A 25,325-nucleotide genomic window follows, 5' to 3' on the forward strand; every position below is an offset into this window, starting at 1 on the left:
TTACCTTGGTACGGCCCAGTTACGAGGCATTTGCATATTTTTAAAGTTTGGCTTCAGTTACGAGGTACACCCTGTAAACACGCGCTCGAAATACGCTAGCACACAAGTTATTTGCGCACTCTCACTGGCGGTCTGTATCCCGCAGGAATGCAATAAGCCCTTCAGTGGGGAGCAATTTGTATCCAGACCCTACGGGGTGAAATAAAGCAGCTATAGCGTAATTAAATTAAATTCTGTGGTTTTGCGTGCGAAAACAACGATCCGAGTATAAGGCATGCCGCAGTCGGGTAGTCGGGGACTCCAAATTAACTTTGACCACATGGCGTCCTTTCACGTGAACCTAGTGTACGGCATGCGAGCGTTCTTGCAACCTTACCCTCCCCACCCATAAGAATGCACCTGCCGTATGGAGGTTGGATAGAAGTACATACGCAGTGCCTTTAAAATGGAATTAGCAAATGCCACCAAGCTGGGGCTTTTCTAGCGTTTGTGTTGTGCTCTGTCTCGGCCCTCGTCTTGACCGCTCGTGTGACTAAGCAATCTAATCATTAGGAACCCAACACTACCGCGGCGCGCCCCCGCGTCTCTCGCATCCTCGGCAGCAACGCGGAGGAGGGCAATGCCCTCTGCGCTGGCACGTGGCTTTAGCGGCGCGTCGGGCCAAGGATGTGCGGCGCAGCGCGTTTTGCAGGCAGTGCCAAGCCACTGCGCAGCAGAGGGAGACGGACCTGAAATACACACGCGAGCTGCCTTAATTGGGCCTCCCTGGTCCCACACACACACGCGCGCCGCTGACGGCACACTACCTTGAGCGCTTCTGCATTGGGAATCGTGAGCAAGCACTGCTAGCCGAAGTGGCACACACAAGAGCCCGTGTGCACCGCTTTTTTTTTTCTTTTTCTGGAAACCGGAAGGGGACTCCGTCTCTCGGCAACCGCTCGTTGAAACAGGTGCGAGTGTAGTTGTGCTGCGCGGGCAACAGTTGTTCCGCGATGTATCCTCGGCGGCTCGCGCTCATATTTGCGTAGATGAAGAAAAACAACACCTGGCGTACGCCTATTTCCGCTGCTTACAAAGCAGAGTCAGGACGTCTGTTTTCTGGACTGTTTTGCAGGTGACCGTGCCGAGAGGTGCGGGACGATACGCGCTGCCACTCTCATATAGTGTTTTTGAGTGGGTTTATGGCGGCGGCCAGAGAGCTCTCGTTGAAAAGGCCTTCAGCGAAAACCGACCATGTAGAGCTTGTCATGACGTCGCTGCGCGAATGACCAGGCTTGTTCCTGCGCCTTGTTGCGATGCGGCGAGGTGGTTTTCAAAAGCGAACAGCGCACGAACGTAACGACCGACGGAAATCTTTGGCACTGAGAGACGGTAGTCGGGTATTGCCGCAAACTTTCGTCGTTGGCATATGAGTCTCCTTGTTACGTTACTGCTCTTATAATGCCCCCGATGCATACCTCTTTTTTTTTGCATCAGAACTATAGCCGATTGTGTGATAAGCCATCGAACGCAATAATGAGAAGGCTGTAACTTCACGGAAAAACGTGAAAGTTAGCAATATGTAAGTACTTTGTGAATATCCCTGTGCCATCGCAGAATGACATGATTTTACAGACAACATCGCTAGCTTAACGAAGCATGAAACATCTCGTGTAATCTGCGCATGTTGTACTTTAAAAAGGCTGTGTAAAAATATTCCACTAATGTGTTTGCATTCTGCGCGTTGCATTTCTCTGCCTCGCCCGTGCTTGATGAAACGCGTGCTTTCCACACTGTCGTATTTGTCTTTAGCTCGGTGTAACCTTAACCAGTGCATTCAGCTCACATAAAGGACATTTACGGTGCGCAAACCGTGTGCTGTGTATGACGCGAGTGCACATGATCGACACACACACACATATGTATATATATACATAAAGCCACGGAGGTTTAACAGAGATGGTTGTGGTGAGACGAGCTTGAGGTCACTTCCAGCTTGTTGCGAAAGTAGGCTTCGCGAGAGAAGCTTCCATAAATAGCTCATCTGGTTGTGTCCGCCAGCCTCGCAACGCAAATAAAAAAAAACTATACAAACTTCCCACAGGCGCAAGTTCGCCATGAAAAGAGCTGCAGTACTTTGTAACATTATACGTGTCTCTATGCACTGCCGCATAAATGAGCTCAGTTCGTGAAAAGTTGCTTTTCGTGTCGTAATCAAACTGCTCGAAAAAGTCCATCGATCGAAAAACCCTGCCATGAAAGAGTACAGGACGGCTTTGATAAATATTTCGAGAACGTATACGCCCTTTAAATACGGCTCTTCTCCCTCGGCACATCTCCCCTTTCTTCCTTTCTTGCGCAAAGCGTCCTCTTATGCGCCTCCAATGGGCTAGCTGTCGTCTTTCCGTGTCGCAGTGAATGGCGCCTCCGGTTGGAGATGCCAACCTGTCTTCTATACACGTTCACTCAACTTGGAAAGCGCTTTGTTCCGCTCCGCCGTAAACAGGTTGCTGTGGACAGAACAGGGTATAAATTACACTGCCTACTCTATTTCTGTCTGTGATACTGCAAAATAAAATTAAGACAAGTACTACAAAAAAAAAAAAATATAGCGGAGGAATGGCAGCCACATCGCATATCTCCTTTCCAGTACCACGATACTGCTCCTTTTTTTTTCTGCTCGTGTGTCCGTGCCACGTCGTGCTCATACACGTACTTCCGATGCTGTCGACGAGCGAGAAGCCGATCGGGAGCGGCGTGTTTGTCGCGCACGCTTTAACGCGAAACCTGTTAGCGGCTGCATTTTGGGAAGGACGCAGCAGCTAGGAATAGCGATATGTCTATTTATAGAGGCTCACTCTGGTGACCATGCAAGCGACAGCAGCAGCAGCAGCAGCAGCAACTCCGGGCACACATCGGCCGCCGTACAAACACCCTGAGCACTGGCACGGGTGCGTGTGCCTGCGCGTCTCTTTTAGCGCTCCCTCGCTCGCGCGGCCTCTTGACGATAGAAGTGATCCGGTTCATTGACCAAACAGAAACTCAGCCAGCGGCTCGAAGCACGCTCTCCGGCGCGATAAACAACGCGCTACGCAGTGGGCTTTTCGTGTGCGTTTTGCGAGGCGGACGAGGTGTGAACGGTCGAGAGGCAGCGTCACCGCCGTGAGGGCACTCTACCGAAGAATGCGTTTTGGGTGTGCTCACCTGAGAGACGCTTACTGCACTGCACTTATCCCACTTCTTTTTTTCTTTTCCGAACAACAAGGAGACTGGCCTCTCCAAGCGGCTCTTCCTTCTCATGTCTGCCACGTTTCGAACACAGAGGAGCTCTGTGTCTTTCTCCTTCGGTCAAAAGTACGACCGTCTGACAAAATTAGTGACGTCAGAGCGAAAGGTTGTTCTGCGAGTTCGGTTATCTGTCGTTACGTTTTCACTAGAATATTTCTCACTGGATCGACGCTGCATTTCGTGGTCTCCTGCCGAAAGGTGTAACATCGGCGAGACGTTTCTCGCGTGTACGACTTGCGCCAAAACATTCTGGTTGTTGTTGTTGTTGTTGTTGTTGTTGTTGTTGTTGTTGTTGTTGAAGTATGAATTAGAAAAATGAACGCTTCTTGTCTAACTATAGTTTAGAACCGCGCAACACTTAGATGACTTAACATTGCCCGTGTTACATTCCATCGTTTACTCACTCGTCGTTTATTCACATCGTAAATCTTCACTGGCAGCGAGCATTCGTTGTAACAATGTTTTCCTAAATGTTCCTTTCATACAATCTTTTTGAATCTAGTACAGAGGGACATATTTGTCGACGATTACATATTATATGAATATAAGGGCTTCGTACGGTTGTAAATGTAGTCTCGTTTTGTTCATGAATCTGGAATACGGCCTTGGTACATCTGTGGCGCTATTTCAAAGCGACTGCACGAGCACGTTGCTTGCGCAATTTTCAAATGCGCAAGTATTTCTATGCCTACCCAAACAGGAAAGTTGTCCGTCACGTAAGACGAATCGCTATAAAGGAAATAATGTATAAAACAAACAATTTCTATGAAGGTTTTGTTGAAAGATTTGGTGCTGATGGAATAAAAGCCATCTCTAGAACCTCATGTAGAGCCGACTTAGTGCATCGTAGACAACACGAAAATTCCGATTTTGGGAAAATTTAATGCCGAACACACCGCATCCCCGTGGCGTTTCGGTGGTCGCCGGATGCGCGTTTCGTTGGGGCGTTCCTCCGCCAACCGAAATTCCACGGATCTATATGAGGGCACATGCGCTTCACGTCGCTCAGCACAGATAATCAGGAAATGACTTGATAAAAATGATAAGGACTGATGAGGGGTTAGATGGGACCCATCATGGTTGATAATGGTTCGACGCGGGTAGATAAGGGGCTAAAGAGCAATAAGGGCTTATAATGGTCGGATCAATTCTGTTAATGTTAATAAGCACTGACAACGGTTCATAAGGGTCGGATCAAGTCCGATAAGGTTCGTAAGTACCTATAAAAGTTGATAAAGATCGGATCGACTCCAATAAAGTTGATGACAACCGATAATGGTTGATAAGGGTCGGATCTAGTCCAATAAAGTTGATAACGACTGATAAGGGTTGATTAATACCAACCCTTAGCTGATAAGCTTTATACTGGTTGGATCAAGTTTCATAAGATTGATAATGACACCCGGTGGCATGGATATGAGCAAGCGGCACAATGCTTAGCGTACTTAGACAACTCCCAGAAGAGTTACTGCGTGCAATTTTTTTTTTTCTGATGTTGAGTAGCCTTTCACCAGTTTTCACGGCAGCTTATTGATATTCGACGGAAATACCCGGAGAGGAAACGGAAACATCATAACTGGTCTTGTGCGGACGATGTCGGGTGCGTGCGTGGTGGCCGGAAGGTCTCCTCGCGGATCTACCTCAGCTGTTTCAGGCTCACAGTGGGATATCCGTCGCATCGTACAGCATTGCCTTTCTACTCGATCGTGCAAAAAAAAAAAAAAAGAAATGCGAAGGCCTTGATTGCGGGGTGTAATTGAAACCGTCGTTCTTTCTGTAGACTAGCGAGTAATTTCTTTAGTGCAGCCGGCTCTTGTGAGCGCCATTTTCGACTTTACGCGAGGGATCTGGAGATAAATTCAGCACCATAACACTTCACTGCTTAAATTCCACCGCAGAAATGTGTGAAAGAAATGATAAGAGAAAGACACAATGGTATAAGTATAGAAGAAAGAACTAATAAACCAATGTTCGGGCATCTGTGCTTAAGTTATGACTTCAAGAATGCTATCTAATTCTTTAGGTTCGCGCTTTTCTGCAAACCTATCTTTATTTTGCTCTCTCTCTCTCTCATTTCCCCTTCTTCCGCGCTGTGAAAGTTGAGCCGATAAGAGCCGAGAACTTCTGGCAACTCAACTCGTCGACGGGGTTGGAATTCGCATTTGTGCGTTTGTGTGTGACCTCAGTGTTTCCAGCCGCCTCGCTGATTTATTTGTTATCTCTTCAACTCTTTCGACAGAGTCGAGCTCCACAAAAGCTAAGGCGAAATTGGCTTCTAGAACGATGCCCTTGGGTCATGTTCGCACTTCAGTTCTCTCTCTCTCTCCTGGCGTTCTCTCGCTTGCGTTCACATCATAAAGTTTACTTTTTTCCTTTCTTTTTTAATTTTCTTTACGTTTGAGTAAATATTGCATTCGGAGCGAAAACCCGACCTTGGAGAATATAGTGAATACAGAAAAGATGGCTGTGAGAAGGTTTCTTTTTTTTTTTGCTTTCTACCGCTGTCTCTTTTAAAGGTTGGGTTGCTATACCGAATAAGAAATATTTTATATGCTCAAATAAGTGTATTCAGGGCTTTTCCGTGAGACGCTATACGGAAGAGGCAGAAGCAACCACTATGTTGTACGCATTGGCTGTCATCAGCATGCCACACACACACACTCTCTCTCTTTCCATTCTCTTTTTACTGCGGATATATTCTTCAAGTCAATTACGCAATTTCAAGTTATTTTATTTTATTAGGGGCGCCCTCCTCATACCTCCGCGGCCATCTTTTGTGACATTTCATGTTTCGCCGTGACTAATCGTTGACCTTGATGCTCGCTTAATCCTGATACACAAAATTACATAACTGTCTCGGTAAAGACGACTGAGAAAAAGAAACAATGGAATGACACATACGTACGCACTGAGTAAAAAGTCGTTAACAGACGACGTAATTAAAGCAACCGGGAATCGTTTAATTTGGTAGCAAAGAACGTGTGATATTTAATTGCGTGGTTTATAACCGAGCGTTCACCCTCGCATCATGATGCCGGCATATGCCGAAGTGGAAATTTTTCAGAAAGAAACGGCACTGAAAAAATGGAATAGCGCTAAAATTGAGTGCAATTCTCTCCAGAAACGAGCGCGTTCTATCTGCGCTATACGAAAGCACACGTTAAGAAAAAAAAAACGAAAGCAATGACGCGCGCAGCATAAGGCCATCTGTCTTGCGCGGCAGCGAGAGCGCAAAGCGCTGTTGACAGTAAGGAAAAAAGAAAAGTTAAAATACTGAGCTTACGGCTGGGGCCATTCTTATCGCCAGCTTGTACCGTTGGCCGTCTTTGAAAGAACGCGCTTCGCCGGCGGACGAGGTGGCCGAGAGGTTAAGGCGATGGACTGCTAATCCATTGGGCTCTGCCCGCGTGGGTTCGAATCCCATCCTCGTCGTACTTTCTTTTTCATTTCATTTTTTTGTTATTTCAGCGTTTGTTTTTTGTACGTCGGCTAACAGCATGTCAGGAGCAAGCACTGCTGGCCTTTCTTGACGAGGTGACCGAGACATGCGGATCCAAGCGCTCGCCGTCCGGTGTGGGGAATTGTCATTACGAATACCGTGTGTGACAGAGATCTGTATCGCGTGCACACGCGAGCCTCCTGACCGCGTGACATACTCGGATTGCTGAGTCAAGTGTCTCGATGGGTTTTAAAAGTGAACTCACGTGGCTGATTTGGTGAGTATTGTTGTCCAGCAAGGCAATAAAAAAAATGGAAATAATAATAAAGACGAGATGGCAGAAAAAGATGGAATGCCTCTTTGTGCGTCGCTCCCAATCACTCCCCTTTGTCGCGCAGTTTCTTGATTCTTTCTACTGGAAGCGAAGTTTTGCTTTGTTATCACTCATCTTTGCACTGACGTAAGTACATCAGTCAAGAATACGTGACTAAAATATGCGCACAATAATGAGACACCACAGCAGCCCACACACACAAAAAGCACTATCCAGCGCATATGAAATATTATATTGACCGCGAGACGAATATGTCAGGATGAGCTTGAACGTTCGGCGACTGAAAACAGATTGCCAAACCCGAACGTACAAGCCCTGTGCCGAGGTCTTCCATGAGCGTTTCTGCTCCCTGAAGCACCGTTTATTCCAAAGCGAACGAGAAGCGCTCCCCTCCCCATTCCCTCTTAAGTCCTTATTATGGCCCTCCCGCGTTCTAATAAGGCAGAAGAAAATAAGAAATAAGAAAATTCAGCAAGCGACGCGCTTGGAGCTTGCTCTATATCTCTTGCCTTCCCTGCTCCCTCTCCCTCTTTGGATGAAACTGGGATTTCTGTCTTTCTCTCCTCCCCCCCTCCTCTCCCCCCGTCGTTTGTTACAGGCTGCAGTGTTTCTGTACCCGGAATAGCCGCATTGCGTTTCTTTGTTTCCCATCGATTGCGGCAAGCTCCTAGTGCAAGTGCATTGCATTTCACGGGGCAGTCGAGAGAAGAAAAGAAGAACTGGGACGATGCCAAGGCCTTTTACATGACACAACATCCTAATGGACCCGAAGCAATCTGGCGCTCACACAGAGATCGGCGCTGCGATTTTGGTACGAGCAAGACGGCGTCGTTTCATCTTTTGAGACGTCTTCGCGTGCGGCGCCTCCCTGATAACGGACACTGCAGGCAGTAAGCGAGCTGGCCCTCGCAACCACACTGCACAGGTACGCTTTGGTGTGAGACAACGCGCGCATTGTTCCGTTTTCGTGCAGATTGCGGTAGGACGACAGGTATGATGTCAAAGCTGCACCGCGCGTTATTGTGTCTTCTCCCATCCGCCTGCAGTGGATGTTCTTGGAATACGTTCTTGGAATTATCACTGTACCGTTTCATGCGGTACGTAGGCAGTGCCTTTAAATACGGCGAGACAATTCGCACATTTGTCTACAAATTTTTTTTTTTCAGAACTCAAAACTAAACAACCGAGTTTCGACATCCGTCGATGATTTCGCTGAATGGCCTAACTTTTCCAGGAAAGAAACGGCTCAAGTAGGAGCTGGAGCAATGGACACAAAAAATGTGAAGCACTGGTGACTAGCACAAACACCTCGCATTATCTTCAAGAGCTAACTACTGCTTCGCGGCATGAAGCCAGGGTCGTCCAAGCCCGGTTCTCAACAACCCATCTTACTTTTGTGGCCGTGGCGTTTTGCTGCAGTGCAAGAGGTTGAGGATCCGATTCCCAGCATCGGTAGTCTAATTTGAATGGTGGCAGAATGCAGGGACACTTCATAGTAAAAGATTCTTGCGCGCACAATTGACAAGGACACAGTGAAGGGTCCTTGTCAATTGTGCACGCAAGAATATTTTACTATGAATTCGTACCAACTCGCCCAACTATCAGTTCTGCTGCAGGGACACTTATGTACTCAGATTTAGCTGCCCACTGAAGAACTTCAGCTGGTCAAAATAATCTGGAGGCGTCTGTCACTGTTCGTTGTGAGCTTAAAAAAATCAGTCAATACTCTCTGCTCCAAATGTGATACAAGAAGTACCTGCGACTAAACGTCAGTCATTCCGATCTTCGACATTCTCTTTCGTGCGGCGGTGTACCCCCATGAGTGTAAAGACGAAAAAAAATGCACCTGTTACCGCAAATATTTTGCCTGTTTGTATTTGGGCTTGCCCAACGGTTCTCGCATTTAGTGGACTCACTCCCAAACCGATATATAAAGCGATACACACTCCCTCCCTTGCCATCCTGTTGCTGCAACCCTAGTGGCTCTCGACGCGAGACCAGTGCGGCTGACCGCAAATTAATCCGCTCTGCATCCAGCGCCCCGTGGCCTGCTACTAGCAAGAGTGCGTTCTTCTCCAAAACGGATCAATGCGAGACTGGCGCACGTAAGGCAAGCTCCGACGAGGTGATTTGATTTTACCCTTGATGGCCAGATTGCAGAAAATGCGCGCTATACCGCGGGGCCCGTTCATCGAGAGACATGGCATCCTGGAGTGGCTGCGCCCTTGAAGGAGCCAACGAGAGGTGCACACGTACTCAAGGAAAAAGAGACGGTACACAATCAAAGAGCGGGTGCTGCGTCGCGACAGGTGCACGTTGCAGCATCATCGCACTTATTTCATATCGCGTGGATGCGACTCGCTCGAGACCAAAAGGAAAGACGCGAGAAAGATAGAAGAAGAGATCACCATGCTGCCTTCTTATACAGCGCTGTTCATGGCTGTTTTTGTAGAGCCTTTAGGCATGTTAAGTAGAAGGAGCTGGCGGGAAGCTCTGGCGAAGCAACAAATTAACAGTGCGGTATCGCGTCCTGCCGCGCTGACATTTCTCTTGTTTATGCCGGCTGCTGCGTACGTTCGAGTTTTTGAGTTGAGCGGTTAAGCTCGGGCGCTACAACGTAAAGCTATTCACAGTTTTTCTATTCAATTTCTGCAATCAGCCCTCCGCGATTGTTCAAAAACTTTTGGACCGCCCCCACGTCGCCTGTATGTCACGCGACGTCATGAAAACCGCGATAGCTCCCCATCTGATATGACGTTACACACTGATCATGCATGATTGGGCCGAACAATAGAAAAATGGTTATTTCTGATTCGCAGCCTTTTCGCCATTAGACCTCGGCTATTCGTCAAGAGACTTAGGGCTGCACCCAGTTCACCTGCCTGTCACGCGACGTCACAAAACCGCGAAAACTCGCCGCATCGGAGTGACGCGTCAAAGATGCATTAATAAGCTGAACAAAACTGAATTTTTTTTCAGATAGCCGCATGCTACCCCGCTAGACCCACATGAGGCAACCGTCTATCCGTCTCATTTATACGCTGAAATACTTGCCTTCTAACTCAGCTGAGGCCTAACAGGCGTCTGTTCATCTTTTTGATCCAACCACGTCGTAGAAAAGACCTGACCAACTCTTCTTGAAGATGATACGTCAGTCTTATTTCGCTAAATAGCCTTGAAATAAAAATAATAACTCTGTACAACTACGTTGTTAGAACCGCGCGGGCAGAGCCCAATGGATTATCAATCCTTGGCTTAACTTCTCGACCACCGCGCGAGATTGACCAGATCTTCGTGCAGCTGATATATATCTCTCCTTGCAGTAATTGTAAATAAATAAATAAATAAATAAATAAATAAATAAATAAATAAATAAATAAATAAATAAATAAATAAATAAATAAGCGTTACGCCGAGGATGGGGCTCTAACTCACACGGGCAGATCACAATGGATTAGCATTGGATCGCTTTAACCTCTCGGCCACCTCGGCCGGCTCCCCACATTTTGGAGCAGCTGATACATCTAAGGGGCAAGGAGTATAAACACCTCACGAATCCGCTGAAACTGTAACGCAGTATAGAGCTATACTTTAGTGAACTTGACCATCACTTCGGCTTTTAACCGCCAATCATGCGACAAATGTAGATGTACAGGACATAGAGAAAGGAACTATGTAATGGGTGCCATGTTGTGTACCGACGCCTGCTGCATGCAGATAACTCATTTATCATCATCCATTCGATATAAAAAAAAACGCGCTCGTGTATATCCAAAGGTAGGTAACTGAGTAGGAACATGAAAGAAGATGAGACAATATAAAAGGAGACAAGCAGGCCTTACTAAATCATTGCATGTATGCTTCGAACGCTGAAGATAGGCGCTATAGTAAAAAAAAAAAAACACCTCTGCAAAAAGCTATAAGCTCCCATGCAGTGATTTGTAGCCATGTTTGCCTGGGTCTGTGGTTGACAAAAGTGTATTTACCCCCTTGACTTGCTGACGTCCGTTAAGAGAAATACTCTATTATTTGTTTATTTTCTGGAACTTCGCCCAGCGAGCAGGGATGTTTACAATGTGTAGGATGCAGGCTGGTTTCGGCAATAAACGCATACGTCAGCAGGGCCCACGGCGCTGGAAGTCAACATATCAGCAGTGGGAGTCCAGGGTTCTCTTGAGATGGAAGCGCACTAGTATCTCGAAGGAATGTCTGTCTGATTTATCAAGAAATATCTGATTCGCGAAGGAATGTCTTACTCATGGCGTTTAACGCCGCAGAGCAGCACTTAAACTTTGAGAGACGCCTTATGGAGGGGCACACCGGAATAATTTTGATTACTTACGGTTCGCTAACGTGCAGCTAACCCCCATCGGAAAGTGACACACGCGGCTGGGAATCGATTCCGCGACCTCGTGTTCGGCAACGCGGTAGATGAATCAACGTCGGATATATGTTTGATGCTTATCTGAGCGAGTAGTCGTTCAGTTTACACACACACACAAAAAGAGGAAATACGCATTCTACGATGAGGGGTTCATCCTTCATGAGGGGTTCTGCGATGAGGGGTTGCATACGATGAGGGGTTGCAAATGCATTCTACGATGAGGGGTTCATCCTTCAGGACACTCGGGTTAACTTCGCGTGCTCCTTCCTTCTGAGCAGCTTTCGGCGTGCTCTAGGCAAGCTTTAGGGAGGCCCACACTGTTCGCATTTCTGCAGAGACCACTGCTGCGCTTGCTATACTTAAGAAAGAGTCAAGAATACGAACGAGAGACCGGGGTTGAACGTCGTACGCCTTAACCTTATGCACTAAAATCTAAATCTTTGCCCTGTGCTCCGCTGTCCCTTGCGTCTTCTGATAGTTTCCCTTTTCCTCGTATACAACGATTATAACGTCGCTACACTCTTTTGTGTTTGTTCTTTCTCTTCTCTCACTCCCTGTATCGGTAATCGCAAAATGTAACGCGGACGCGGGAACGACTTTTTTAACCCTCTGTATCACTACTGCTATAAACGTGCAGGGCAGGAAGAAAGTAATGCTGCAAACAAATTTTGGTCACCTCGAGTCCAATCCCCTTCTTCATTCGTTCCGTTTTCATTCCGCCCAGTCTGTAACTTCAAGCGCACGCCGCACGGATGCCGCGCATCTGCATACCCATGGATGACCGAAGCACGCATATGTGAGCCACTGTCTAAATAAAGTCACTTCAATGCAGCGGTTTCGCTGAAATTCCGGGCATATAGGCGCCTTCTCTCCCTGCGGTAGTGTTTTGTTTTTCCGTAACCCCGTTTATTTTTTCCTTTTTTTGTTTGTTTGTTTTCAGCCCAGAACGAAAAACAGCCCAGCAGCCTGTTTTCTTGCGGAAACACAAGACCCGCGCGCGCGTCACCGATTGCACACGGGGCCTCTCGTTTCGCTTTGCGTTTGCTTGGTCCTCGTGGCGTGCCACGGCAAATATGCCGTTCTGCGCCGCACTCGCGGCGCTACAACTCAATCTGGCGCGCTACAATGTGTGTATATATATATATATATATATATATATATATATATATATATATATATATATATATATATATATATATATATATATACGCACACACACACACACAAATGGACTTCGCAGTCTCCATCAAGAAGTCAGGACGAGCAGCATCCAGGATGCCCATTAACTTTCTTTATTTCTTTACTTTTTCTTTCTTTCTTTTTAAGTTCTGCTCGTGTCCTTTCAAGACGTAGACCGAGTTGCTCCAAAACGCCCGATTGGCTCTGCACGACGAGGGTGATAGTTATTTCGTAGAAATTGGGCCGGCCGAACAAAAAACCCACCTGGAAGAGTCTTTTTTTTTTTCTCCTTTTTTTTCTTTCTCGTGAGTCGGAGATGGTTGCACGATTCGTTCGATACACTATACAAGGAAAAACAGAAGCGAAAGCGTGACTTAAAGTAGCAAAACGTGGACCTGCGTGCAGAGAGGCAGTAAAGGAGAAAGAAATAGGGACAAAGAATGCCGTCTTGGAAACGCTCAAAGAAAGCATCACGGAAGGTGCTCGAAGCCTCATCTGCTATTCCGTTTAGGAGGACGCTTCGTACGCCAGCGCACCTTCGATTGCCCTTCCCTAGAGAAAAATAATGTATCATTTGCGCAGTCAATCGTATTATCGTAGTCTTTTCTTTCGTGCTTCTTCCCACTTTACACCTATTACGATGATGCGCCTTTAGTTGTCAGTAAGCGCTTGCGTATATATGTGGTTTACTTAGCCGAGTCATCCCGCGCTCTCAATCATTTGGAAGATTCCGAACAAAAAGAAAGAAAGATAGATAGATAGATAGATAGATAGATAGATAGATAGATAGATAGATAGATAGATAGATAGATAGATAGATAGATAGATAGATAGATAGATAGATAGATAGATAGATAGATAGATAGATAGATAGATAGATAGATAGATAGATAGATAGATAGATAGATAGATAGATAGATAGATAGATAGATAGATAGATAGATAGATAGATAGATAGATAGATAGATAGATCTCCCTTATGCCACATTGGGGCTGTTATGGACGTCCTAGTGCAGTGCTTCGCATTACTGTTGGCCACCTGAGCTCATTAACCGGCACCCAAATTGAGTACACGAGTGTCTTTGCATTTGGCCCCTTTCGAAATGCGGCCGCCGCGGCCTGGAGTCGAACCTGCGACCTGCGGAACGCCACCGCCACTGCCCCTCCGCCGCGGCCAGTAATCGGAGAAAAGCCAGCGTCACAGTTTGCGTAATTAGCGCGCCACTAAGGCACCATTTCACGGAATTTCCCTACTTAAGAAACGCGTTGCCTATTTTCTCGGCCTGCAACGATCACTTACATCGTTTAAAAAAGAAATATAATATAAATACAAGGGCAGCTCTATTGCATACGTCATTGTGTACGGCCGGGGCTTTAGATGAACCGGACAAGTTGTCGACGTTGAAATAGTGTCAGCGTTGGACAGAGCTCCCTGTTTGAGTTTTCCTTCGTTTCTTCCATATTACTTTTCTCCGCCTTACTGCCGAAAGGTAAACGAAGCTTGTGCTAATAACGGAGAGTAAAAAGTTGATGATATTGTCGCTGTTCGTATTTCTAAGGAACGGGCAGTCTGGAGGAAAAAAAGAGAGGTGTCCAAATGAAAATTGCAAGTATAACATTTGGTGCGTGCTAATTTTACGGGGTCTGATTATAGTAAGCGATAGTCTAACAATTTGTTTTTAAAAGGCGTTGCTCATTTGATTTCTCTGTACTGTCTATTTTAATTAAAAACAAAGGAATTCACAGCAATTTCTAAAGAAAAGAAAAAGAAAGCTTTCATCTATTTCCTAAGGCGTTGCATTGCTTTCTTTTTTCTATGTGCCACCCATCGCAAGCTGAAGGATAATTTTAGCAGGCTTTCATGTCCGCGCTAATAACTGATATCTAGAGAAAACAACAAGAAACAAAGGAAAAATGAAAACGGCAATGTTCGCAGTTGCGGATTGACCTTCAGCGCAAGGTAAAGCACAGGTACGCACAAATATAAGTGCGCGGTCGTTTGTGGATTGCACCCACGTAAAAACAACGCTGTCAGCGAGGCTTTCGACCTACCCACCGAAGCTCAGCAGAGGAAAGAAAAGCTTCACCGCCGAGTGCGGGGCCAACGTCGTCGCAGCGTTCTTCTCCTCCTCGCTGGAAGCAGAAAGACAAACCGATCGCCGTTCTTTCACCCAAAGGAGCGATAAGAGCTCAAGACTGCTTTTAGCCCGCCATCCGTTGAAATGGGCACTGCACGTATAAGCCTATGAGGAAACCTCGCGCCGTGTTCATGTCGCGTTTTTTTTTTTTTTCGCGCCCTATTCTCCACCTTCGTCGAATCTCGCGCTTTGCTGCACTTTGCGGAGACACGTGATGATCCCTTCACATCGCGACGAGCGTACCTTGTGTGAGAGAGGGAGATGTACGACAGAAAGTGGAGGAAAGCTTGCAGACAGATATGTTGGTTTGGGCCAGTTGGCGATTGCCGAGTCTCACGTTTCAGAGGGACGCTGTTGGGCTAGTCGGCCTGACACGTTGACTGGAGGAGAACTATAAGTGCAAATAATTTGACAAGGACACGTGAGACAGACGAGGAAAACCGCCCACGTTTATTTAGACTAATGTTATCTAGCGCGTAAACGACGAAATGCGTGACTAACACGGAGACACACGGCGATGCGTTATATCGAGCAGTGGGTTTATTGAAACATCAACTGAGCGGCTTTATAGATGCGGACATCATCATCATAACCGCTTCCAATCATCACATTATACTGAATGGAGCGCTGTGGAGGCCACGCTTACGTACACGTCTCCTGCTGAATTCATAAAGTAATTAGTTTCTAGTTATTCAGTTTTCAGTTTATCGCGTCATTTTCTCGGAAACATTGTTTGATTCCGAAGCGGCGCACATTGGCACCTCGTATAGAGTTCTTGGCTCGGATGCCCGCCAGTAGGGCGTCAAGTTGGGCGCCCATACAGTCTAGGATGTATGAACTGGGACCGGCAACATGTGTAACCTCCTCCCTCTCTCTCTCTCAAAAGAGCAAAAAAAGCAAGTTAAACATGAATGCGAGAAGGAGCCTGAGATTAAGCTTTACAAGACTTACAGCGGGCTGAATGCCAACTGGAAAATTGATGAACCGGGCTTCATGGCACGGAGCGTGGAATTAGTTGGAAGTTTGGCGAGCAGACGTGTTCCCCGAGAATTCGCGCGGAACGTGGTGTTTCCGGAAGCACCTATTACGCATGTAGGTGTTCCCCCATTTCTTTGTGATTGTGAACGGTTATAGAGTTTTCTGCCCCTTAAAGAAAGAGCTCCTGCGGAGCAATGATTGCTTTCACTGAATGCCAGGCAAACACCGCCTGAAGCAATCACCCCTCCCTCGTCTGCTCTCACCAACATCCAACCGAACGGAAGACATTACGTTAGGATAATGGTGCCGTCAGTTAGATGACGAAAGTTAAGGAAACCAGGCCACTGAACAGCAGGCCGTTCCAATAAAGTCTGGGGGAGAAAAACTCATAATGTTGCTAGCTCAAAAAAAAAAAAGGAAGAGTCTCATGCTGTCACTTGCATTCGCGAAGGTCAGACCACCTAATAAAAGTGCAGAAGCCCTTTCAAAGCCTCATGCGAGTTGACTGCTGAGCTTCGTGTTCCAGCATGTTGTGTCGACCCGGACAACGTCTGGTCGTCCATCCCCCTTAATGCGGTGTATAGCGGTCATCAAATTTTTTCGGGACACTGGGCTCACCCCCGAGACGCGAAATAAGGGAGCGCTGTTAAACACGCGCTTCTTCACCGTGCAGAGCTCCATCACGTGTGTCTGTAACAATTCAGGGAGTGAAGCGGTGCGAGGGACCGACAAGCTTTATTCACGGAAACTGAAGACGAGGGCGGCATTCCAGATTACGAAAGCGTGGTTTATTTTTCGCGTTTGTCTGTGCGTCCACGCACACACACACGCGCGCGCCCACGCCCTTTTAATCCGCATCCTCCGGACCGCTGCATCCCAGCAACTTGATCGCCTAGCGCCTAATCTGCTTGATTTTCGATATTTCTCTCTCTCTCTCTCACTCTCTCCCGGTCGGTGAAAATGGAGTCGCTAATGGCACACACAAAGGCAGGCCTTCCGAGAACACCTCACACACAAAGTGTGCGCCGGCGCTTCCTCGCACCCCGCGCCGCCCACTCCTCGCGAGAAGCGCCGACTTAAGGGAGGGGCGTGCGCTCGCCGGCTGGATACCTGAAGAGTTTCTCGCCTTCGCACCGCTGCTGCTGACGACACGGCTGACGTCAGAGCGGCGCAACAGGATCTCTCCGATAGCCGGCGACCCCCAGCCGCCTCTCCTGCGCGGGGCGCGAGGAATCGGGTCGAACGAGGAGACGACGGGACGGGTTGGGTTGGGTGCCTGAAGGCGAGGGCGAGCGAGCTGCGTGACCTGGATCCATTTTAGAGAGAGCTTCGCTCGGTCTGCCCGCGCCCTTCCTCGCCGTGCGGTGGTTCATCCCCTTTCCTCATCGACGGGTGGTATAGTGTATCGGCCAGCGCGTGGCGATGTTGGCTTTGGCTGCGCTTCGGGAGCCGACTGTCCTCGTCGCGGCGGCGTCGTGCGCGGCGAGGAGGCCACTGAGGCGGGGAGGTCGAGGTCGCAGCCGGCGTCGTCGCCTTTTGGAGGATGTTCGAAAGCGCCGTTGCCGCTGCTGCCGAAGAGGCGGCTGTTGTCGCTTGCTCGTGCAGTGGGAGACGAAAGGATCGTCGCTGAAAAAAAAAAAAAAATTCTTCGATAGGTTAGGAGGAAATACGAGTTCTCGTTTTGGGTATTGTGTAACATTCTCTTCACTTAAGCATAAAGCGTGCTTGATACATGTGGCGACAGACACACATTATTGTGGAGCCTGCTCCACTTTAATTATTGACAGAGAGCTGTTGGCGATCGGCCCATCGCACCTGTGACCGTTTCGTTATCACGCCGATCGCTTCCTGAGTGGCAGGCACCCGAACGCCGGTCACTGAAGAAACGAATTTCGCGCAATACAAGTTTTAAGCTTCGACTTTCGCGTGTTTTGACGCTCAGTGCTGCTTGATCCAAAATTTAGCTCAGGTCGAACTCTCCGCATTTCATGTAAGTAAAATTTCTCTCTCTCTCTCTCTCTCTCTTTCTCTCTCTCTCACGCTTCACCTGTTTTGCAGCCGTTATGCTACGATATATATGGTGCTGCAAGTTTCTCTTCGTATATCTGCGAACTCTCCTACGAGCTGGAAGAAGTCGCCATTTCAGCAAGAAACGTTTAAGAGAAGACGCCGTTTCCGCCTGTCGCCCGCGACAGACGCAAACCGCACACGCTGCTTATAGCCGCGCATTCATTCGGCCTTCGATCGGCGTTCGCCGAAGTCGCGGTTATATACCACGTGCGACGTCAGCCGTGTCTGGGTCGAGGTCTCGTCGCGACAGCCAGAGACCTCGACAACGAGTAAAGAAATATTACAAAAAGAAACAAAAAAGATGGGGAAGAGAAAGCGAAGACAAGCAACGGCACGGCTCTTCTATAGGTGTCGTCTCGCGGGCGTTGAGGGGACACGGTCATTCGTATTCTGCAGGGCTCCACCACCGGACTTCTGAGTGACAGGGTCGCGTTGGCGGCGACGGTTATTTTGAGAGTCGTGCCCGGCTCCGGTGGTTTCGTAACAGCCTGCTCACGTGCGCACATACGCAAGGCTGGATTCTTCATAGACACGATACACAGGAAATACAGGACGCATGCGTGAAAGTCTTGGAAAATATTTACAAAGATCCCATATAGCTGCCTTGGTTCTCCACAAGAAAATTAGAAGGTTATACCTTTCAGGAAAGGTGTCGGGCAGGGAGACACAATCTCTCCTATGCTATTCACTGCATGCTTAGGAGGAGCATTCAAGCTAATGGAATGGAAAGGCTTAGGAGTGAGGATCAACGGCGAATATCTCAGCGACGTTCGGTTGGCAGATGACATTGTCCGATTTAGCAACAGTGGGGACGAATTACAACAAATGATTGAGGACCATAACCGAGAAAGTGTCAGATTGGAGTTGAAGATTAGTATGCACAAAAGAAAGATGATGCTCAACAGCCTTGCAAGGGAACAATAATTCAGAGTCGGCAGTCAGCCACTTGAGTCTGCACAGGAGTAGGTTTATCTTGGTCATTTACTCACAGGGGACCCTGATCATGAGAAGGAAATTTACAGAAGAATAAAAATGTGTTGAAGTGAACTAGTTAAGGACCGCACAAGGAGCGATGAAACGAAAAAAGTTAGGCGTATATACGTTAAGAGAGAGGGAAAAGCGGTGTGTATCAGAGAATAAACGTGACTAGCCAATATTCCAGTTGACAAAAATGGAGCTGGGCAGGACATGCAATGCGTAGGGTAGGTAACTGGTGGACCATTACAATTACATAAAGGGCGCCAAGGAAAAGGAAGCGCAATTGAGGCGCTAGGTGGAATCAGCTAGCGCAAGACAGGGGTAATTGGAGATCACAAGGAGAGGCCTTCGTCCTGCAGTGAACACGAAGATAGGCTGACGTCGACATATATATATTTATATATTCGCGTGAGTGGAGAGAAGATTCAAGCAGATGAAGATATCGAACTTTTATTGGTGCCTACTACACTACGTGGTCTGTAATAGCAGGGAAGTATAACATTAGTTCAACCAGTCATTGAGTTTGCTTTATTGTATGACAGCGATTTCATCATCGCAATTTTCGTGCTCATCAAGAACAGACAGGAGTCATAAAGTATTACGTCATGTCCTCACGCTAACGTTTTCTGGGAGCAAATACTTCAAAATTTTCCCCCTTGCGGCGCTAAGACGGATCGTTGAAAGCGATATTTTTAGGGGCTGCAGGGAAAGCATGCATGTCAGGCGGCTGCATCTTTTATTTCGAAGTTTCGCAATAGCGACTTCAAGGTGAGGCAGTTTAAGTATTTTCAGAAAGTGACAAGTTTCTAAGTAGAAACTTACAATCTGGAGGCTTGCACTAGCCTCGAATTTTACTTGCACTTGCTATGCTTTTTCGTTGTATTATTCCATAAAGTAAGCTTCTTTAGTTTCGATGCGCTGTGATGCTTGTGCTGCAGTTTTAATGTAGCCTTCAGGCTCCCGCGTTACTTCATTCTAGTTCCTTAGTTTAGTTAAACGTTACTTTCGATAACAAAAACATCCGCAGGCGCATAAGATCTGCTTAGACAAGAAACGCTTAATTAATCTTTGTAGAGCGTGGGGGAACCAACGAAGTACTAGAGTTTAAAAATAATATATATTCGAAGAGAATAAACACCTTATCGTGACGAATAGAAGGACTGGGCTTCCTCGTTTGCCTTTCCGTGTAAGCAACTTTTTCCTGTTCACCGAAGCAATATGAATAGCTCATAAACACGCTGCGAGCTATTAAAGGACGCATATATATATATATATATATATATATATATATATATATATATATATATATATATATATATATATATATATATATATATATATTGTTATTAAGCAGCCTCGCTAATGGCCCTCCTGAGTAATGACCTGCCAGGCATACTGTAAGGGGAGTGTCAAAACAGTCTAGCACAGAAGCAGGAAACGTGACAGGCCTTGCGAGGGGGCATGCTGAAAGTCTTCGTGGTGCGTTGGCTTCGAAGTTTATGAGTCCGGAATATGCTTTGGCGCCGAAGCCTATGCAGTCGTTCTAGGAAGTGCGTGACATAAGCCGCTCAAAGGAACTGCGAAGCTTCTGAAAGCGTATAGCAGTTAAACGCGTCGCAGTTTCTTGTAAAAGCGCCTTTAGAGAAGCTGATTATGGTAGGAACAACTCCGGCCCTGTCAGAGGTTCGAGGATTTTTAACATGTCGCAATGCGCTGAAAGGTGCGCACGCACAGCTTGGTGTCTGCGCGGGCGTAGCTGGCGTCTTCGGCGTCGCACCGCGCTCGCAGATCGCGTACGTCGCGCCAACGGCCGTCTGACCTGCGACGCCATGCTTTAATTTAGCACTCCGGTGTCGCTGTACCATCGCACTTACCGCGACCAAGTACCAGCTGGGAACCGGCGTGGTAACTCCAGCCGCAGACCAAGTATGTTTCGCAGTCCTACAGGAAACGGTGCTCCACCGGAGCACTCAGGTTAAGTGCCGTTGGGTGTCGGTGACTTCTGGTGCCATCGCGGACCCCTAGCCATTCGACGAGCCGTTTATTTTGCCCCCACGGGAACGACGTCGCATTGCAAAGCTACCTAACAGTTTTTTAATAGAGCGCAATTGCGTAACGCGAGTTTTTCCTTTGTTGCATTACAGCACGGAGAAGCACAAGGCCGAACACTACATCTTTCCGCTCCTTGAAATGCAGCATGTCAAAGACGTGGCGTTATTTGAGCAGGCAAATAGGGAGCTGCATATCAATAAAGACGAGGACAGGGGAAGAGAACACGAAACGATGACACGGGCGGTTTCCCTGCGTTTTTTAGACCTAAGCATTTCCTTTGCTAAAGGCCACGCGTGCTGGCAGTACGTACTTCCCTCGGGTATGGAGTGTGGTGCCACATGACTTCTCCCAGTCAAAAATTGTAAAACGAGCAGTAGCGATGCTCTGCTTAGAATCGGCTCTCCGGAAGTCGTGCGTGCACAAGATGCAGCTTGCATTTGACAATCAGATTTCCCGTCTTAAGACGGTAGGGTTCCCTGACTCGATGGTAACGCCAGTGTTGGAAACCCTCCTGCAGAAGGTAAATGGATCGAGGAGCAAAGCAAGGGTGGAGACAACTACTATAGCCGTAAGATCTGAAGTGGTACCGTATGCTTACAGGGTCACTCACAACCTAAAGAAGGTGGCGGGCAGGTTTCGAGTCCTTCTTGTCTTTTCAGCCCCTTTTAAGCTCGCGCAGCTCTGCCATCGCACCTCCGGCGATCCTAAAAGATGGCAAGGCTGTGGCAAGAAGCATGCCAAGCCTTATGCCAAATGCAATGTAGGAGTTGTGTGTGAAATACCCCTGGCGTGTGGTAAGTCTTACATAGGGCAGACGGGACGGTGTCTGAATGATCGAGCCAGGGAACATGAACAAAAGTTAACTATAGACGAATTCGCGCGCTTGCCTGCGTACTGCAATGTCTACACCTGTAAACCACGTTTCAAGAGATAAACATTCTGGGGAGAAGCCAGGACCAGACTGCACGCGAACTCATGGAGGCATATCATCTGAAAAGAAAGGCCAAGACTGTGTTAGTGACACTTCCGTTAGGCTGTTTGAATCGGAGATAGATTTCTTTTTTTTTTTGTAAGTGGTTGCCCCACTAGGTTGATGAGTGGTCTTGCTGTTGTGCTCTGCGCATGTTATATTTGTTTATATATTGCCACGTGTAGCCGTGAATAAATAAGTTGAATGTTACCACCCGTGTCGTCGTTTTGCGTTCTCTTCCCCTGTCCTCGTCTTTATTAGCGGTCGATATGATGTGCAGTAAGCATCAACTAGGCCAAACTGAAGTTATTCTGGGAGAGAGAACTGTTACCCGTGCTGACTAATGCTGCATTCTGCAGCGGTAGCAGCACTGCGCCTCATCCATTTTTCCAGGCAATAATGTGCGTGGACAAAACTCATCAACGGGCAGTTTTAGCGCTACTATACACTATCGTAAGGAAACGTGCCTACCTGCCCCACCGTAAACGGTATAGTAATTAGATGTGGGGCACCTGTTGCATTTCGCCGTACGGAGATTATTGCCACAAGCATTGGTGCGTTTCTTCTAGGTAAGAATGCAGCAACGCTGAGCATTAAAGTATTAACAGCTTTAGCCACGCTTCTTATCAAAAGGAAATACACCATGGCGAGCGGTAATATTCTCCGTCCGTGCCCCGCCGCTGATTACTGTACCGTTTACGACGGGTGAGGTATAGGTACCCGTGCAATACGACGTCGCTCCTGTAGAGTCAAAAGAAACAGTTCGTCGAATGGCTATATAGGAGTCCGCAGTAGCGATAAAAATCACCGATACCCAATGACGGTTAACCGGAGTGCTCGGGAAGCGACATGCACTTGGTCTGGCTGGAGTTACCACGGGGGCGCCAAGCACTATATTGCCCTGATGCTTACAATTAAGGTGCTTCTTTGGGCTGCGCCGTATCAAATCTGGAACCAGCACGGCCGAACTTGGCATAGAGTCCGCGGTGTGGTAAATCACCGTCACCCGTGCTCCTGCGGTAGCCGCGTAGTTTGGAGCCACCATGGTACCCGCGGTGGCGATATAGTCGCCAGCAACCAGGGTGCCACCCTGCTGCTCCTGTGGGCCGGCCCTCAAGAGTCCAGGTTCGACACGCGCGTATCTGACTCGAAATCCGCAGTGCTTGTTTCGAAAACCCGAGTGGAAACGCACATTAGCTCGGAGTCCGCGGCGAGGCTAATCACCGACACGTGTACACTACGGCGTGTTCGTATACGTGCTGCGTTTTTGCACTCTTGGAGACTCACGTGTGAGCTCGGAAGCCTCCGTTTCTCCAACGTAAACCTGTTCCTAGGCAATCGCGATGGCACCAAGGTCAAAGCATGTGCGAGCCAGCAGGCACTCCAACTTCGACCTCCAACCAGTTTGCGGGTATAGCACATACTGTTGAACCTCTCTTTGCCAGTGTTCTAAGCAGTTGTCCACAACTTTAATGATCTGTGAAGGTTTATTGTATACACTTATATGTAGCATCGCACGCTTCGAGTGTACTTTTTTTTTTTTTACTAGTGCTGTGGACATGAAAAAACGCGTGATCCCAGCTATACCTGCGCGGATTCATTTTATTACAGCGACAGCGGTTAAAAGCTCGAAATTGGTTTGGTGTGCCCGCCTTTCCATTTCTTGATGTCATTACGCCGTGTTCGTGTCCTCCTCGGGCCATCTCCTCATTTTCGGTTCCAGCCTCGCCTTATGACTGATTATCACGGCTTATGTAACGCCTGTTCCTACGGCAATGTGCAGTTGAGCGCCGGAAGTGATAGCCACTATAGCTAGTGCAAGATTAGCACATGGCTGGGACCGTGGCCACATCCGTGCCTGGCCCGAAAGGCCATTCGCGCACTATAGTACAGTTGGCCTTTATGACGTTGGCCTTTATGACCGTTTATTGTCCTCCTACCCATTCTCCCGCGCCCACGCATTGCCTACGCCCACCTTCTTTCTATTCCTCCTTTCTCTTACCACCAGTGCAGGGTAGCAAACCGGACGCATGCCTGGTTGACCTCCCTGGCTCTCCTCTCCTCTCCTCACACACACACACACACACACACACACACACACACACACACACACACACACACACACACACACACACACACACACACACACACACACACACACACACGCACACGCACACACACACACACACAACGCACGCACACACACACACAAACGTGCGCGCGCGCACATACACACACATGGTAATTTGTGCGGAGTTTTGTGGACCATATACAGATTCTGAGACTGGTGACGTCCTTGCATGCTGATAGCAATAGGGGCTTGTTGGTACGGCATATCTTATTTTGTTATAGCGCAAGCTTGACAAGGACAAAAGAAGGCACATCAGACACACACAGCGCTACTTTCAACAATAGGTTTATTTCTCGTTCTCGTCGCTATATATACACCCTCGACCCGTCATACACCACGTGTAACATTTTTGGAAAAATAAACAAAAGATATAAACTGGGAACCACACGTAGGCAGTTTTTGATTCACATATTCAAAGACATGTACACGTTCAACGCGAACAAAGATAATCCAGCTCTTTTGATGATAATGAAATGGAAGTTTTACTGACGCATGCATCGCCGAATGTTGCTATGTGTCTGGCTTCTATTATCAAGCGCGTCATTTCACACCTGCTTTTACTCATGATCACTGTTTCTTTAAATCTTGGTCTGCACTTGCATCTCTGGCAATGGATGGCAAGAAAGCCGTCAGCGGCCACGTTGTTAACTTTGTTACTATGTTCTCGTAGCCTGTCATTTATGCATCTACCTGTTTGACCGATGTAGGATTGTTCACAGCTGAGAGGAATACGGTATATCACGCCGGCGATGCAACCAACGAATTTGTTTTTATGTTCTTTTTCGCATGCGCTACGTGGGATTCTTTCCGGCCTTGTGGTTTTACAGAGGCTGACCAATTTATTAGGTGCCGAAAACACAACGTTAATGCCGCTCCTTCCAGCAATCTTCTTTATTCTATGGGAGAATCCGTGTATATAGGGGATGACGGCAACCTTTCCTTTGTTCATGTCAGTGCTCGACACGTGCACCTGCTCCGAACTGCTTTGCTGCGCCTTCTTAAGCAGTCCTTCTGCGACTGACACAAGCACGTGGCTCGGGTAACCAGCGCAGCTTAAACGCGAGGCTTGCCGTTCGAAGCTATCGTACATTAGGTGTTGGCATGATTTTTTTAGTGCTTCGCTGAAACACATCTTCGCGATTCCCCTCTTCACAAGCTTTGTATGCGCGGAATGAAACGGTAAAAGTGGCTTACTTGCCCTAGGTTCGTAACACCAGCAGGTTTCGTTATCGGTGAGCACAAACACACACAAACGTGCGCGCGCGCACATACACACACATGGTAATTTGTGCGGAGTTTTGTGGACCATATACAGATTCTGAGACTGGTGACGTCCTTGCATGCTTTCAGGACACCACATAGAAAAATAACGTAGCGAACTGTGACGACGTCCTACCCTTCGCAT

General features: G+C 47.6%; 1 protein-coding gene and 1 non-coding gene across 6 annotated transcripts in view; both read left to right on the plus strand.

Moving 5' to 3' along the window:
• Positions 1-25,325, plus strand: part of Pka-C3 (Protein kinase, cAMP-dependent, catalytic subunit 3) — a 141,387-nt gene that overhangs the window by 67,497 nt on the left and 48,565 nt on the right. The window lies entirely within an intron of this gene.
• Positions 6,618-6,699, plus strand: TRNAS-GCU (transfer RNA serine (anticodon GCU)). Its single transcript has one exon. It is a non-coding gene; the product is annotated as a tRNA-Ser (tRNA).

This window comes from Dermacentor albipictus, chromosome 1, assembly GCF_038994185.2.
Source record: "Dermacentor albipictus isolate Rhodes 1998 colony chromosome 1, USDA_Dalb.pri_finalv2, whole genome shotgun sequence".
NCBI classification, from domain to species: Eukaryota; Metazoa; Arthropoda; class Arachnida; order Ixodida; family Ixodidae; genus Dermacentor; species Dermacentor albipictus.